The sequence below is a fragment of the Papio anubis genome, chromosome 11 (assembly GCF_008728515.1).
Source record: "Papio anubis isolate 15944 chromosome 11, Panubis1.0, whole genome shotgun sequence".
Taxonomy (NCBI): domain Eukaryota; kingdom Metazoa; phylum Chordata; class Mammalia; order Primates; family Cercopithecidae; genus Papio; species Papio anubis.
The window spans coordinates 3,649,060-3,664,948 of record NC_044986.1 but is presented as its reverse complement, the minus strand read 5'-3'; the positions used below and the strand labels follow the sequence as shown (position 1 = coordinate 3,664,948).

At 45.5% G+C, this 15,889-nt stretch overlaps 1 protein-coding gene across 4 annotated transcripts in view; it reads left to right on the top strand.

Annotated features, from left to right (window-relative positions):
- Positions 1 to 15,889, top strand: part of MGMT (O-6-methylguanine-DNA methyltransferase) — a 291,457-nt gene that overhangs the window by 206,860 nt on the left and 68,708 nt on the right. The gene's annotated exons all lie outside the window — the stretch shown is intronic.

Here is a 15,889-nt window from a genome sequence, read left to right as displayed (position 1 = left end):
ATTTATTTATTTATTTATTTATTTATGGTAAATAAGTGTTTATTTGTAACACGGCCACACTCATTTGTTTATGTCTTGTCTGTGGCTGCTTTCATACCTCAATAGCAGTCAAGTGGGAGTAACTAAGACTTCTGGCCCACAAAACAATATATTTACTATCTGGTCCTTTAAGAAAATGTTTGCCAACTACTGGTCTAGATTTCAAAATGTGATGGAGATGTTAGTAAGGTGCATTCATTTTCAGATGTCTTGTGTGTTACTGTTACATTTTGAATAGCTCCAGAAATTTAACCCCTCTTCCAGTAGTTAAAAGTATCATCTCATTCAGTAAAGAAAACACTCATGTCATTGCTGAACACATGAAGTTCTGACATAACATCTTCAGCTTCTTCACCTCTGTCTTGTCACTTTTCAGGATTCATGTAGAACTGTGTGTTCACCAATTGCAACCACAGATTGGCTATGGATGTGACTTTGGCGAATATCAACAAAGTCATGCTATAAGAATCAGCTGGCTATACAGAATTTACAACAAAGAATATTGTATATTGAATTATTTGTAAATTGTGTACTTGACATCCTTTATATCAGTAGAATTTATTCTTTAAGAAATGCACATCTACATGCATACCTATTTTGGAATGCCAGTTAAACATTTGTCAGCACACCATTGTCTTTATTTCCTTTCACATGGAATTGCTGGCAAGTTCTGGTTTCAGTTTCTTTTTTAGAAAATGTCTTAATTGTATCTGTATTTTTATATCATGTTTTCCTTGTTATAGGGGTCTAGGTTTGCAGTTATTTTGTTCAGAATCCAGATATACTGTGACTTTTTCTTCAGGCTTCCGTTATCCTTCTTGAGAAGCCAGCTCTTTTTTGAAGTAATGTCTTTTCTCTAAATTGAGATCTGGTTAGGTGTAGACACCTTTTATGTATCTTGCTTTGAGATCACAGGGCTTCCTGAATCTTAGCTCAGTGTCTTTCAACAGTTTAGAATGTTCTCATCTCTTACTTCTTCAGATGTTATTTTTGCTCCATTCTCTTGAATTTCCTTCTTTGAACCCATTTACACATCGGTACACTTCCCTGTCTCTTCTCAATCTCTCGTTCTCCATTGTTTTCCATTATTTTATATCTGTGGGATCCGTTGTGTTGATTTCTTCTGATCCCTCTAACAGTTCATTAGTTTTCTTTGCTACTGTGCCTAATTTGGTTTTAAACCCATAGAATACATTATTTCAATGATTTCTCAATTCTAGTATTTTCATTTTTTTGAATAGTTGGTGATTCTTTCCTGAATTTTGAGATCTTAGCTTTTTCCTGCTTGAAGGTAGTAAAGCATAGTTATTTTAAATTACAACACCTGGAATCACTGTGATCTATTTTTAGTCTTTATTTCTGCCATTTTTGTTCATGTTGTCTTATCTCCTCGTGTGTCTAGTTGTTTTTTATTTTATGCCATATTAGTACATTGGAGAAACAGTGTGTAGAAATGACATATTGCCCAGGAGGATGTTTTCTTCCTCTAGCAGTGTTTGGGGCACCAGCAGTGTGGGATCAGCTCATTCTAGTCCTAGGGATTAATACGATCAGAGTGGGACTGCGGTTCCTTTGAGGTTTGCTCTAGTGACAGCTTGCTTTTACTCCTACAGGGTGGCCATTCAGATTCTTCCCCCAAGATGAGGGTGCTCAAAGGACACTGCAGGACACTGTCTGTTGCCTCAGGGCAGTCACGTCTCAGGAATGGTCCTTCATCCCAGGGTGGGGGCAGCTCCTGTGCTGCTGTTTCCTCCTGTATGCTGGCCCAAAATTGTCACTGTCTGCTCTTACAATATGACCCACTCCTTTCTTAAAACTGAGTTCAAATCACACATCCCAATTTTTAAAAAAAATCATGTTGTAAACAACACTAACAACAAATCCACTTTTCTCTCAGCCCTGCCCACCTCCCTATCTTCCTTTCTGAGACACACAGCGTTTCTCTGTAACAAGTAAACTTTTGTGTGTGCAAACCTACCCTCCCACCCCACACTTTATTTTAGTTTCTGTGTCTTGGTTAAGGTGTCTTCCTCACAGTGCTTGCCACCTTGCAGTCGAGCCCAGCTGGTAGATGAAGCTGAGCTCCAGTTCCGCCTGACGCCCTCCCCCATGCCTTGGGTATTCTGCTGGAGGCTGGGGGAGGTGAGCACTGGCCGAGGACCAGCCCTCTGGTACTGTCCATATCAGCTTGATGCCCATTCAGGGGGTTGCAAGTTCTCCTGGTCTGGATCTATTAGTTGAAGAAATTGCCACCTTGTAATTTCAAATTAGTGGGAATTAAAAATTTAATGGGATATATATATTTTTTGGATCATAGGAAACCACGTTTTATGTGGTATTTAATGTGAGTTTAAATATGTTTACTATTTATGATTTTTGTTAATATCTCAATTGATGTCTTTCTTTCCTCCTTTCTGCCAAACCCAGTCCTTTTGCTAATATTTTGAAGTATTGATTTGAAGCAGCAGTGTGGTTGTTTCTGTCCGCGTTTGAACGAGTAACTGAATTTTAAATTCTTGACACCTCTTACATATAGCAATTGTCTTGGCTGCTGCAGGAAGGCAGCGCCCACATTCCTCTGATTTAGCTCTCTTTGATTCACAGGAAGTTGTTGCCACTGTCTCTTTTTATTAAACTAAATGCCAGAATTCTTTCATGTCATCATAAGATATTAATGCATATTGCTTTGGGGACCAAAGTTGTACAACAATTTAGAAACCACTCAAATGCTTTTTTATTCTAATTCTTAGGCTACCAATTCCTTAAAATCAGTGTAAACTCTGCACTGACTGTAGTTTGGAAGCTGCATTGTTTGGGTGTGATGTTTCAGTGCTACACACATTAGCAGTGGGAACTGGAAGCCGGTCACGAATCAGCTGTCTGCTTCAGGGATCTGGCTTTGCAGTCCTCCCCATGCCCCTGAAGTGGCTCTAGGGACAGCTGTGGTTTGAGTGGACTCCCTTGCTCCTTCCTGACCTCTTAATGGCCACATGGACCCCCTTGCTTATCTTTGAGAGCAGGGCCTTGATGGAAATGCAAATGCATTTCTCTTTCATAACCCAGATACCAAAACCGAGTGCAGTCCTGAAAGGTGAAAAAAGTTTCCAAAGGAAAAATAAAAGACACATTTCTAGGAAGCATGGGAAAACCTTGGTTGCTTTGTCCTCTGGTGACAGCAGCCTGGGGGAGGTGGAGTAGCTGGGATGCCCCCAGCTTTAGCCTCCCCTGGGCTCTATCCTGCATGTTCTTGGTCCATAGCTGTCTGTGGGCCGTATCTTTCCAGCGTCAGTACCTGTTGGGGTCCATGGTAGGAACACAGCAGTGAGAGATGAAGACGTGGTCTCCCTGACCGCCTGGAATCCACAGTGCAGGGGAGGAGGGTGACTTTCAACAACTAATGAACAAAGCATGGCTGAGTGGTAGTTGAGAGAGGCACTGCCCAGGAGAAGTATGAGGCATCATGAGAGCATTTAACAGGATCGGAGGAGGCTTCTTTGAGAGGTAGCTTTTAAATGAGATCTGAACCACGTGGAGCAAGTAAGAGCTCACAAGTGCCTGTGAAGAAGGACCCCACGGTGCACTTGGGGCACCTGAGGAGGACCTGTGTGCTTGCCGTGCAAAGCAGCAGGACAGGGGACCCAGCTGAGGGCCAGGCGGGAGCAAGGGCCCAGCACACCTGGAGGTTTGAGAGGGTGTCGGGAGGCCGTTTGGACGGAGAAGCCACGGGCCACCAGAGGAGTTTCGTCTCAAGTTCTCACCCTGGCTGTAGTGGAGCAAGCACATTGGATTTGGAGAGTTGGGCGGATGCGGGCAGGCCAGTTACTGGACCATCATGGGGGTCTAGGCAGGGGATGACTGGGTTTAAACTAGTAGAAGGATGACAGCAGTGACATCTCCAAGTGGACAGATTGACGGGAGAGTTAGGAGATAAAATGAGGCCTTTGTGATTAAATAGGGCCAGAGAGGGGGAGAAGGCAGACGTGGGCCCGTGTCGCTGGCATGTGTGACTGGCAGGAGGGGAGTCCCCATCAGAAGGGGAAACAAAGAGGGAGGCCAGGGTTGGCGGGAGCAACGCTTCGGCCTTGGGCCTGCTCTTGTTGAGGTCCAAGGAACCAGTGGGTCGGATCCGTGAGCGTGCAGGCATGGAGCTCAGAGAAGCAGCATGTGTCAGAGATGTGGCCTGAGAGCCACCCACCCACAGCTGCTGCTGTGATCCCCTTGGGCAAGAGCATCAGGGAAAGGAAAGACTCAGTAGGTGGTGTCACCAAGGGAGCAGGGTGTGGTGACAGAGGCTGGTGGAACCATCAGGAAAGAGGGTGCCAGAGCCCATTTCCCTGTGGCAGCCATCACCCCCTCCTCACAACACCCACCAGGTCCCTTTTCCTTAAACCAAAGCCTGGCAGATTTCAGGGGCAGGCGCTGCTCAGTTATGGCCTCTGCAAGTTTCCAGCCATGTGTCATCATGGGGTAGCTGCTGCCTGGCACTGCGCCGGGCTCTCACGAGCACCTGTGAGTGAGTGAGGGAAGGGGCTCCATTGGCTGAGCAGGGTGCACCCCACCTGTCCTCTGACTCCCAGGAGTGGCTGTCCCAGACCCAGATGGGGAGTCGGGGTGAATCAATGGAAGGCAAGGCCGGACTCACGCCCACGTTTCCCCAGGGCATTGGGCCAGATGTGACTGAGCCTCCTTCACTTCCTCTTCCCTATGGCCGCTCCCCCACCTTCGTTTCCTTGGTAATGGGACACTGGCCCCTGTCTTGGTTGGCCAGGCTCGGTGTGGGCAGCACCCACCAGTTCCTTCTGTGAACATACAGGTTGATGGCAACAGCCCTGGGGCCATGGGGATGACTGGGGAGAAGGGCTCATGGCAGAGCAAGCACCGTGGCCCCTCTCCCTCTGACCAGTGTTCTTCTGTGAGGAGGTGCATCTCTGCGTCTCTGTGGTGCACTCTGCGAGGGTCCCCGTGGAAGTGGCTGAGATCAGCAAGATGACGCACGCGTTTGCAGGGGTTGGGCCACACTGGGCTCTGCACGTGGCATGGAGCCTGCGGCTGGAACAACAGTCTGTTTAATAAAAAAAGAAAAAAAAACATTTGATAATTATAATCACTTTTAAATTGATAAATGAATTCTTTTAAATAAAAGAAACCATTAAAAATGACTGTTCTGCAGAAAAAGCACGAGGAAATGAAATTTGCTATCTCATTGGGAATTTCTTGGTAAACATGCAAACAGATGCATACGTTGCATTTAGATTTTGGAAGTGAAATGACCTCACATACTTTACTTTTTTTAGCACAGAGAATTCTGTAGAGCATAAAACAGTAAATCACGGATACTGGGCCTTATGAGTGTATTTTTCTTTTCTAAAAAAAAACATTGAAAAAGCAGAGTTTTGTTAATTGGAGTCCTCAAGGTCCTTATTTCAGTAAGTCTGAAACAGTGACCATCTTACCCATAGCTAAGTTGGGATACCAAAACCATTTCCACCATCAGCGTGCCAGTAGTAACCATCCGGGGGCAAAGTGGCTGAGTCTGCAGCCTGGGCGTGTGGTATGTGGGTGTCTCTGAGGGGCCAAGGGAAATGACAGGCCTGTGTGCTGAAGACTGATCAGAGTTGATTTACATGAAACACATGTGTTTTTTAAAAGATAATTTTAGTGTACATATTTTCATTTTCAGCTTTATGGTGTTTTATGTCTTTTGCCCTTGTGATTTATAATTGTTTTATATTATTTATAAGCATTTTCTATTATTTATAATTATTTTTAATGATTTTATGTAATACTATTTTATTTCTAGCTTGACCTGAGTTGGCCTATGCTAACACATTTAAGCTTTCTTGATTCCCAAGGTTACCGTAAATCAGCAAGTCCCTAACTTCTGTATTCATCTCTGTGCTGTAGAGAATGGCCAACCTCAGGTTTTCTCAGCCACGCCTCATCTCTCTCTTTCTCTAAAAGGAAGCCATAGCAGGTCCCTGGGTAATGTCCAGATGTGACAGTGAGCAAAAGAAAATCACATGTAACCTGGAGTGGAGGACCGTTCACCCGGTCTATTTGTAAGCAGTACCTCTGCCCCCACCGTGTCCCCACCTGACAGGCCACCTCAACACATGCCTGCCTCCTGGTCCCTGTGCTAACACCAGTCAGGGCTCACAGCCCAGCGAAGTGCTCTGTCTGCTGGGAGGAGGCACTGGCCGTGATGGGACTGCCCCCCGCAGAGCCCCGAGCAGGTGAGGGGTGTGGGCCAGCCGGGGGCAAAGCAACAGGTCACCCAGGCCGTTGCCAGCACCACCAAGAGTCAGGCCGGGTTCCGGGGGCACCTCTGTCCCCACCAGTAGCACTGCCCTTCAGCTTTTTGATGAGGCCGGTTGTTGGCCGTAAGAGGAGTGGTGATAAATTTTAGATTCTTTTGGTGTCTGTAGGTCATTACTGGAATTACAGCAGCTGGCCGTGAGCTCATAAAGTTACCTTGACAGGTGTGACTGCCCAGCCCACGGCAACTCTGGAGGGCTGCCCGGCGTCGTCCTTCGTCGTTGTCCGGAAATGCTCCTCTCAGGAAGGCTGGGCATACAACTCAGAAGAGGAGGCTCAAGGAAAAAACGCCTCTGTGGCTCCTTGCAGGAAATGTTATTTCTGATTTCAAGCGGGAGGGAGAAAGGACTTCGGGGCCACTGTTCTGGAGGCCTGGAGTGATGAGTACTGTGTCTCCGAGCGCAGAATAAAGCCGCCCATGGTGGCTGCCTTTGTTTCTGTACTTTCAGTTCCTGCAGGCACAGGAGCTTGCCAGGGCTGCTGTCAGGGATGCTTCTCCAGGCCCCGCCGCCCTGGCCGGGTATCCTTCCCTGAGCAGGAACAAGTGCCCGACGCTGTTGCTGGTGCAGGTCGGAGGGCTGCCAGGGCTGGGTGACTCCCTGCCTCATTTTGCTGGGCTTGTGTAGCTGCTCCTGCCTCTTGAAGGGGCCGTGTTGGAAAGCATGCATCACCTCCAGTTACCTCAGGCAGCAGGGAAGACTTTTAACCTACTCAACAAGCATCTTCCCTGGGAAAATGCATCTTTTGGTTGAGACTCTAGGAGACACACCGTCTCCTAGATAAATAACACAAGTTATTTATCTTGAACCCTAAACTGCATGTAAAAAATGTAACCAAACCCTCAGTGCCTGAGGCAAAATCCACTCCCTAATGTTTTAGTGACACAGAATCCGCTATGCTGTGTGTGCACCGGGTGTAGACTCGGTTCAGTGCATGTGGTGCTAAGCCATAAAGGGACTGTTAGAAAGAGCCAGGCATGGTGGCTCGTGCCTGTGGTCCCAGCACTTTGGAAGCCGAGGTGGGTGGATCGCTTGAAGTCAGGAGTTTGAGACCAGCCCTGGCCAACATGGCAAAACCCTGTCTCTACTAAAAATACAAAAACTAGCCGAGTGTGGTGGCGCACACCTGTAGTCCCAGCTATTCGGGAGGCTGAGGCGGGAGGGTCGCTTGAACCCAGGAGGCAGAGGTTGCAGTGAGCCAAGATCGTGCCATTGCTGTCCAGCCTGGATGATAGAGTGAGAGTCCATCTCAAAAAAAAAAAAAAAGAAAGAAAAAAGAGAATCTTGATATTCTTGGTAGGAAGGAAATGTTAGTCATAGGATTACAAGATTTTATTCCAAGCTCTTACAAGCAAGCAGTTCAGATTAATGTGTTTCCGTAGAAAACTTGGTTTGATTAAATTTCATACTTTTTATCTATTCCCCAAAATTTATGAAGTTCTCGTGTGCTTGAGGGTTCTAGGAACAAAGTGATTGGGGGAACACCAGCTAGAACAGTGTTGCAACGGGCCCCTCTGCTGTGGGACCCACCCTGCAGGCTTCCACAACTGACATGAGGTCTGAGTCGCTGTGTTTCACGGTGTTACTTGACCAAAGAGCGTTTTTTTCCACAAACACGTGAGGCAACCCTAGTGACTCCAGGGGCCTGCAAAGCACAGCTTGAGAAATGTTGGTATATGTCAAAGGAAATGTATGTAATTAAGAATATTAATAAAATATTTATTAAAAGTTTCTATCTTGAATGAAGTAATAGGATGTCCTTTAGGAAGCCTGACGTCAGGACGTGCTGTGGGGTATTTTTATGTTAGGTATTACGTTCAGCAAACAAATCCAAGCTCTACTTTTATCCTTTAATGAAAGATTTTATTTTTTATTCAGCATTGGTGCATTGAGGACTTACAGCCATCTTATCTTACCTCAGCGCCATTGAAACAAAAACATTAGTCATAGAAAACAAACCTAATGCCTTCCTTTGCAAGTTCCAGTCAGAAGTGCCGCATACACCAGACAACACGTCATTTTTATAGTTATAGAGAGAACTCCTAGGTACTTCATGGGAATACAAAAATGTTACAAAATTAAAAGTAATTTTTCCAAAATTACTGTGACTGAACAGATCATTCCACGCTCCATTATACCATTCTGATCCTAATCCCATAGTTTAAGTGTAGAGGCTGGAAAATGTCTTCGATTTAGAAAGGAAAGACCGGCGAGTGTTGTACCATGGAGCAATTCAGTGGCAAACGAGCCCAGCAGTCACAGACCCCATACATTCCTCTCATTCATATCCTATCGATTTGTGACAGCGATTACATGCTATTGTAGTACAAGGAAGAGGTTTTTTTAACCGACTATGACTTGTAGACTTTCTGTGAATTTTCATTAAGGTTGGTGAATTGTACAAGCTGAGGAAAGCCAAGACAAGCTAGTTAAAATCTACTGGCACACAGGTCAGCCTGAGTTCAGATTTTATTTTGCGGGCATGATTTCGGGGATCCAGTGCTAGATTGTAGTTGTGTTGTAATAAAGCCCCCTTTCCAACGCTGCAGTGAGTTGTGGAAATTGTTGAGAGGAGAAACCACCTTCTGCGAGGCCTCTGTATTCGGTTACCCGCCAGCATTGAGACATGCAGGCATGGAAAGGCAGGCAGGTTCAGGAATTCCAGCAACTCTGGGGCATGCTCTCCCCCGGATCTGAAACACTGGCCCCCGTCTTATCCACCTGCCACTCCCTAAGACATCCTGGCATGGAAGGGAAGATTCAGGAAGGTTCAGGAATTCCAGAGACTTCGGATCCTGCTCTCCCCCAGATCTGAAATACTGACTCCTGTCTTATCCACCTGCCATTCCCTAAGGCATCCTGGCGTGGAAGGGAAGATTCAGGAAGGTTCAGGAATTCCAGCAACTTCGGAGCATGCTCTCCCCGGGATCTGAAGCACGGGCCCCCGCCTTCTCCACCTCCCGCTCCTTTATGTATTTAGTATTAGTCCGTCAAGTATTTCCTCAGGTACCCGCTCTGGGAAACCTTCCCTGACCCTCCTTTGCCCCTGTGGGGACGGGGCTGCTCCTTCCCCCATGTGCCTGTGGCCCCTTGTGCCCAGCGCCCTCCCCACTCAGTGAGGTTAGATGTGGGTGTGGGCCGTGTCTGATGCCTCCCCTCAGGGTCCTTGGGCACGCTGTGTGGACGCTGCCTGTGCGTGCTTCCCGAGCGACCCCGTCAGTAAATCATCGCCACCATGCATTGCTGCTGGCAATCCTTATACTGAGAGAATGTGGTGGCTGCCATCCTGAATTTCCCTCCGAAACCGCTCCCACCACCAGTGCTGCCTGTGCCGTGGTCCTGCTTTGTGTCCCGTGGCCTGACAGTGGAGCGCTGGCTGCTACTTGTCTGTCTCCTGTGCTGGACAGGAAGCACCATGTAGGTGGCATTGTCATCCGACGGTCTCCAGCTGTGGCCGCAGCACGAGGTGCGCTGTGGACTGCAACACTTCCATGTCACTCCACACGTTTGCCCCGCTGTGGCGCTGTAAATATTCATCTGAGCTGGTAAGGAAAATGACATTTTAAATGCCATGATGATATATAGTGTATTTCTCATGTGAATCAAGTTTTCCTTAGTATGGCTCAGCAGCACGCCGTGTCTCCGGCAGGTAGAGACCATGCTTCCTGTGGGGACACCCACGGTCTTGGCCGCCTCTGCTGAAAGAGGGCCAAGCTGATTCTTCAACTGTAAGAGAGATCACCCATCCCGAAAACTTGTCAGAGCAGGAGAATTCCAGAAGGATGAATATTTTTAAAAAATTCTGTTCCTGGCCGAGCGCAGTGGCTCACACCTGTAATCCCAGCACTTTGGGAGGCCAAAGCGGGTGAATCACAAGGTCAGGAGATCGAGACCATCCTGGCTAACAGGGTGAAACCCCGTCTCTACTAAAAATACAAAAAAAAATTAGCCGGGCATGGTGGCGGGTGCCTATAGTCCCAGCCACTCGGGAGACTGAGGCAGGAGAATGGCGTGATGGCATGAAGCCAGGAGGCGGAGCTTGCAGTGAGCCAAGATGGCACCACTGCACTCCAGCCTGGGAGACGGAGTGAGACTCCGTCTCAAAAAAAAAAAATTCTGTTCCTAAACTTTTGCTCTGCAAAAGGCCTTTGTAAAAAGAGAACAGAGACAAATCAGCCCAGGAGAAAACCATTGACCTTTGAACTCTGTGGGTCCACTTACACATGGATTGTTTTCAGCCAAATGTGGATGGAAATACAGTGTTCACAGGATATGAAAACCATGTATATGGAGGGCCAGCTTTTCATATGCACAGATTCTACAGGGCTGATTATAGGACTTGTGTAGGCACAGATTTTTGTATGCATGAAATCCTGGAAGCCCTTTCCAGCATATACAAAGGAACAACTGTATTTGCAAATCCCATATCTGACACAGGAGTTGTATTCAGAACATGAAACCAAGTTTCTAAACTCAAAAATTAAAAAAAATAAACATTCCACCTAGAAAATGGACAAACATCTGAACAGACACTTCATCCAAGAGGAGATACATAGGGCCATAAGCATGGGAAGCAATGTTTATTGTTAGCCAGCAGAGAAATGCAAATTAGAGCCCCAGTGAGGTTCCATGCAGAGACCACGCACTCCTACAGCCACTCGGAGACCACGTGGCCACCTCCCAGAAAGTTAAGCATCTCTTTCCGCAGGACCCGGAAGTTGCACTTCTGATCTTATATCCTAAAGAAAGGAAAACTTATGTCCACACAAAAACTGTACACAAGTGTCCATATCAACTTTATTTGTAGTGGCCCCCAAATTGGAAACAATTCAGATGTCCTTCCAAAGATGAAAGAAGAAGCAAACTGTGATATATCCATACGATGGAATACTTATAAAAACAGAATAAAAAGCAACAAACTATTGATACACGGTACAATTTGGATGGATCTAAAGGGCATTAGGTGGAGTAAAGCAAGCTAATCCTAAAAGGATTTTTTCTATATATCACTCTTGAAATGACAAACAGTGATGGGGAAGAGATTAGGGTTAACAGAGACTAGGACTGACTGGGGGACATGTGACTTCATAGGTATAGCCTGACAGGCGTCTTTGTGATGAGACAGTTCAGTATCCTGTTTGGCGTTTTGTGCATGTGAATCTAAACACATTATAACATTTCGTTTTAAAAAAGCATAATTTTAAAAATTCCATTAAAAATAAAAATGCATAAGAATTTAAAATGTTTGTAAAAACCGGTGATATCAAATAAGATAGGTAGTTTAGTTAGATGTACTGTATCGATGCCAGCTTCCTGGTTTTGGTAACACACTGTGATTACGTAGAAAGTTACACTGAATGAAGGTGCATGGGAACTGTCACTGATATTTTTCTTGTGAATCTTCAATTTCAAAATATGTTTAAAAAAAAGTGTTTCTTTTACATAACCAGTTTTTTGTTGTTTTTGTTTTTGAGATGGAGTTTCACTCTGTTGCCCAGGCTGGAGTGCAGTGGCACAGTCTCGGCTCACTGCAAACTTCACCTCCCGGGTTCAAGCGATTCTCCTGCCTCAGCCTCCCAAGTAGCTGGGTTTACAGGTGCACGCCACCATGTCCGGCTAATTTTCATATTTTTAGTAGAGATGGAGTTTCACCATGTTGGCCAGGCTGGCCTCAAACTACTGACCTCAAGTGATTCACCAGCCTCGGCCTCCCAAAGTGCTGAGATTACAGGCGTGAGCCACCGCGCCCAGCCCATACCCATTTTTAAAAAGAGAAAATGGACAAGAGAGCAGAGAATGGTGTTGGGTTTGCTACTGTGAGTCTTGGAAAACCCATTTCCAGTGCAAGTGCCTGCGTAGGAGTACGGGGCAGCATTCTTGTAATGAAAGTGAGCCCTAAAGCCACAAGGTGATATTCCCCCTGAAATTTAGGAATGAAAGGAAACTCTTAGGCTAGAAAAATGTGTGCTGAACTTGATACTGTTCATTTGATGGTTCTTTGATTAGCCTCATTACCTTGTATTTGAACAACATAAAAAATTGGTTAAGAATAGCCAAAGAGAAAACGCCCGGGTGAATGTTAGGTGTCCATAGACACGGCAACTTTTAACAATGTGCAGCCATGAAGTATGGAGAACTTCCTGACATTGATCACAGTTGAAACTTCATACTTTCTTAATTCAGCCTGTTATTGACAATAATATATTTTAACTCCAGAATGTGTTCATTCAGTGTATATTGACTTTGGCTTGTTAAAATGTTCACAGTACATGTGAACATTGGGTTTCCTGTCATGGTGACTTAAGACAGGAGGACAGCAGTGAGTGATTCCTGCCAGTCAAGGAACTTTCCCTGGAACCCCACTTGAATGGTAATAATCTGCTCCTATAATTGCTGTGGAAAAGGAAAGCCCTCTGGAGATTTTACATCTAATCATTTATTTATAAATCTGTAGATGGCAGTCTGCAGAAGATGTGTCGGGGGTCAACTTTGTGCTCAAAACAGTTGCCTGATGTTTACATTTCACAGTGTATTTTTTTAACAGTACCTCCAGCCCCCATCATCACAAAAGGACCCTGGCTTGCTGGTAGCTGCTCCCCACTCATCCCACAGCCCAGACACTTCATTACAGATGCCTCGACAGAGGCCGGTCCCCTCTGTATTTGCTGAAATATGCATGTTTTTCCATCTCATTAATTCAGTCTACATACAATTAATTTTTGCCTATTAATAAACCCCTTGGTGTTAGCGACAGCTATCTAAACCACTTCACCTAGTGTGGAATGAGCAAGTGTGCTTGCAAATTTCCATCCCTGGTCTGCATTTTTTAATGTTGTATTTGTGGGTTGGAGAGTTTGGGTGCATAAATCAAGCATTGCGAAGAAATATAACTGCCGAAGAGTCTGGGTTCAGACTGACTGATGGGGAAGTTTGAAATACGAATTAGCTCCACATTAATTGGGGGCAGAGGGAGATGCAGGGGGGCCATCCTAGCACGTGGGAGTCGGGGAGGGTCTCGGGCCATGGGAAAATTTGTCAGAACCTTGTGTGTGCGTGAGACCAACTTTCTTTTTCCACAAATACAAATCCACATCAAACTGGACACTTCTCAAAAGGTATCTTTTCTGTGTGTTTTCAAATCTCATAATTTCTTAGAAGAAACATCTAATAAAGTCTGTGAATACACGTGAGTGAGTGTGTGTGTGGTAACTACACCAGCTGACAGCCTTGAAAGGAAAAAGGAAGAAAACACAAAAATTAGAGTGGAGCCTTGAAGTTGAAGTGAGCACCACCTAGCTCATTTAGAGACATCCACAGGAAAGGAAGTTCCCCAAGACTTTTGTTATGCTCCAAAGCCCTGAGACAGATCCATGTCACAAGGACACTTCTCTCACCATTCAACATCACCAGCCAGGAGGAAATGCAGAACTCTGTATAAATGTTAGGAATTCTTAGATTTCTCGCCTGGATTTGTAAAAATTGCAGTTCACAGCGAGAGACATCCAGGAGATCCAAATGCCAGTCTCCTAGAACTTGCTGGAGGAGCATGATTCTTTCTAAGGATTTGCATCTTGACGTGACACTAAAGTTCTGTGACAGGCCCGAGTAGCTGATGAAATTTTACGTGGGAAAAGCTTTCGAGTGCCTGTCCTGGTAAATCTGTGACAGTGGCATCACATAAAGGTTTCCAGAATGTTCTGTGAGGAGATTAAGCCAATGTCATTGGTCAACTTAATTGGAAGCAGGTGATTGGCTGAAAGTCAGATAAACATGCAAGATGTGCTGATTTTTAAATATGCCGTATGTGTCAAATTTATGAGTTGTGATGATGGACACTTCAGCAGCTTTAATGGGAGCATGTAATGACTTGAGTGAGACCACTTAGTTTTGGTTACTGATGATCAAGTACAGAATCTTCCTGGTGGCACCAAAGCTTCCTGCCTGGCCTGGGCAGCTGTCCTGGCTCCCTCTGGTCAGTTCTGTGCCAGGCAGCCAGTGTGAATCTGGAAGGGGCCAGTCCTGTCTTCCCTTCCCTGTCTAGCGCGTTTAACGTCTCCGCTGAGCCTGCCGCCCCCTGGCCTCCCCAAAGCTTGGAGGTGAGTCCTGGCCCTTCTTCTGTGGGCTCCTCTCCCCGGGGCCCTTTCTGCTCAGCCCCACTTCTCTTACCCACTTGTGTTCTCTGCAACTAAATGATACGTAACAGGAACTCGTTCAGTAGCTTGTGCAGTGAATGAGTTAATCCTAGGTGTTTTCAGAACAGTGAATTTCAAATTCCTGACTCCACTTTGAGCTCATTCAAAGAAAGTCATGTAAATAAGACCTAATCATTGCAGGAAGTCTAATGAAGAAACCATTCGTTAGCTCGGGAGATGAACAGGTTCACCTCACAGAAAGTGAAGTCAGTTGCTGATGAGCAGTCTGCACGCCCACATCTTTCTCTGTCCTGGGTTTCTGAGTAATTGAATAAGAAACATTTCTATTTCTATTCTTATTTATGTGCAACTGTATTTAATTATTCCCTAGTTTTGAGGATTGGCCAATAAACTTTTTCTTCCCTTTTGTCATTGATTATTCTTAAGTTTAAGACAATGCCCAGTGGCAGATGTGCTTAACAACCATCCTTCATCTAGTTCATGTGACTTTTTAATGTCAATTATAAAGAAAATTACTCCTTTGGCTTCGGAAGTTTATTTAAATCTCTTCTGAGAAAATTGGCAGCTCTTCAGAGTTAATGTCCAGAGCAGCAGAAACAGAAATTGGAAGGCACAGACTGGTGGATATGTGAATGGAAGCACTCTTTTTTTAAAAAGTGGAAAAAAAAAAAAAAAAAAAAAAACACTTATGCTATTGCTAATAAATTGAGTCGGGGGGGAAAAAAAACAGAGATCCCTAAATCAGTTTCCAATTAAGATGGGCCAGTAAGATAATTTCACATAAATAAGACTGGAGGCCTTGTCTATGTTTTTATTGATTTTATTATTATTTTTTTGAGACAGTCTCACTTTGTCACCCAGGCTGGAGTGCAGTGGTGTGATCTCCTCTCACTGCAACCTCTGCCTCCCAGGTTCAAGCGATTCTCCTACCTCAGCCTCCCAAGTAGCTGGGATTACAGGCGCCCACCACCACACCCGACTAATTTTTGTATTTTTTGGTAGAGATGGGTTTTCGCCATGTTGGCCAGGGACTGGTCTCGAACTCCTGACCTCAGGTGATCCACCTGCCTTGGCCTCCCAAAGTGCTGGGGTTACAGACGTGAGCTTCTGTGCCCGGGCTGCCAGGCCTGTTTTTAAATGAGGATTTTCCATTTAAGGAGGCCCCCTGTCCTGGGCAGTATTTCTTAAATGCCTGGCATAAGTGACATCATGTGAACAAGTGATAGTTCAGGCAACAGAAGTTATGAGTTGGAAGGCTGTGATAGCGGAAGGCCAGGAGAGAAGTAAGAACAGAACGTGCTCGCCCTGGGCCTCCAGCTGCATCTTCTGTCAGCTGATCTGGGGAGGGCATTTTTCTCAGACATACCTCCTAAGAACAAAAAC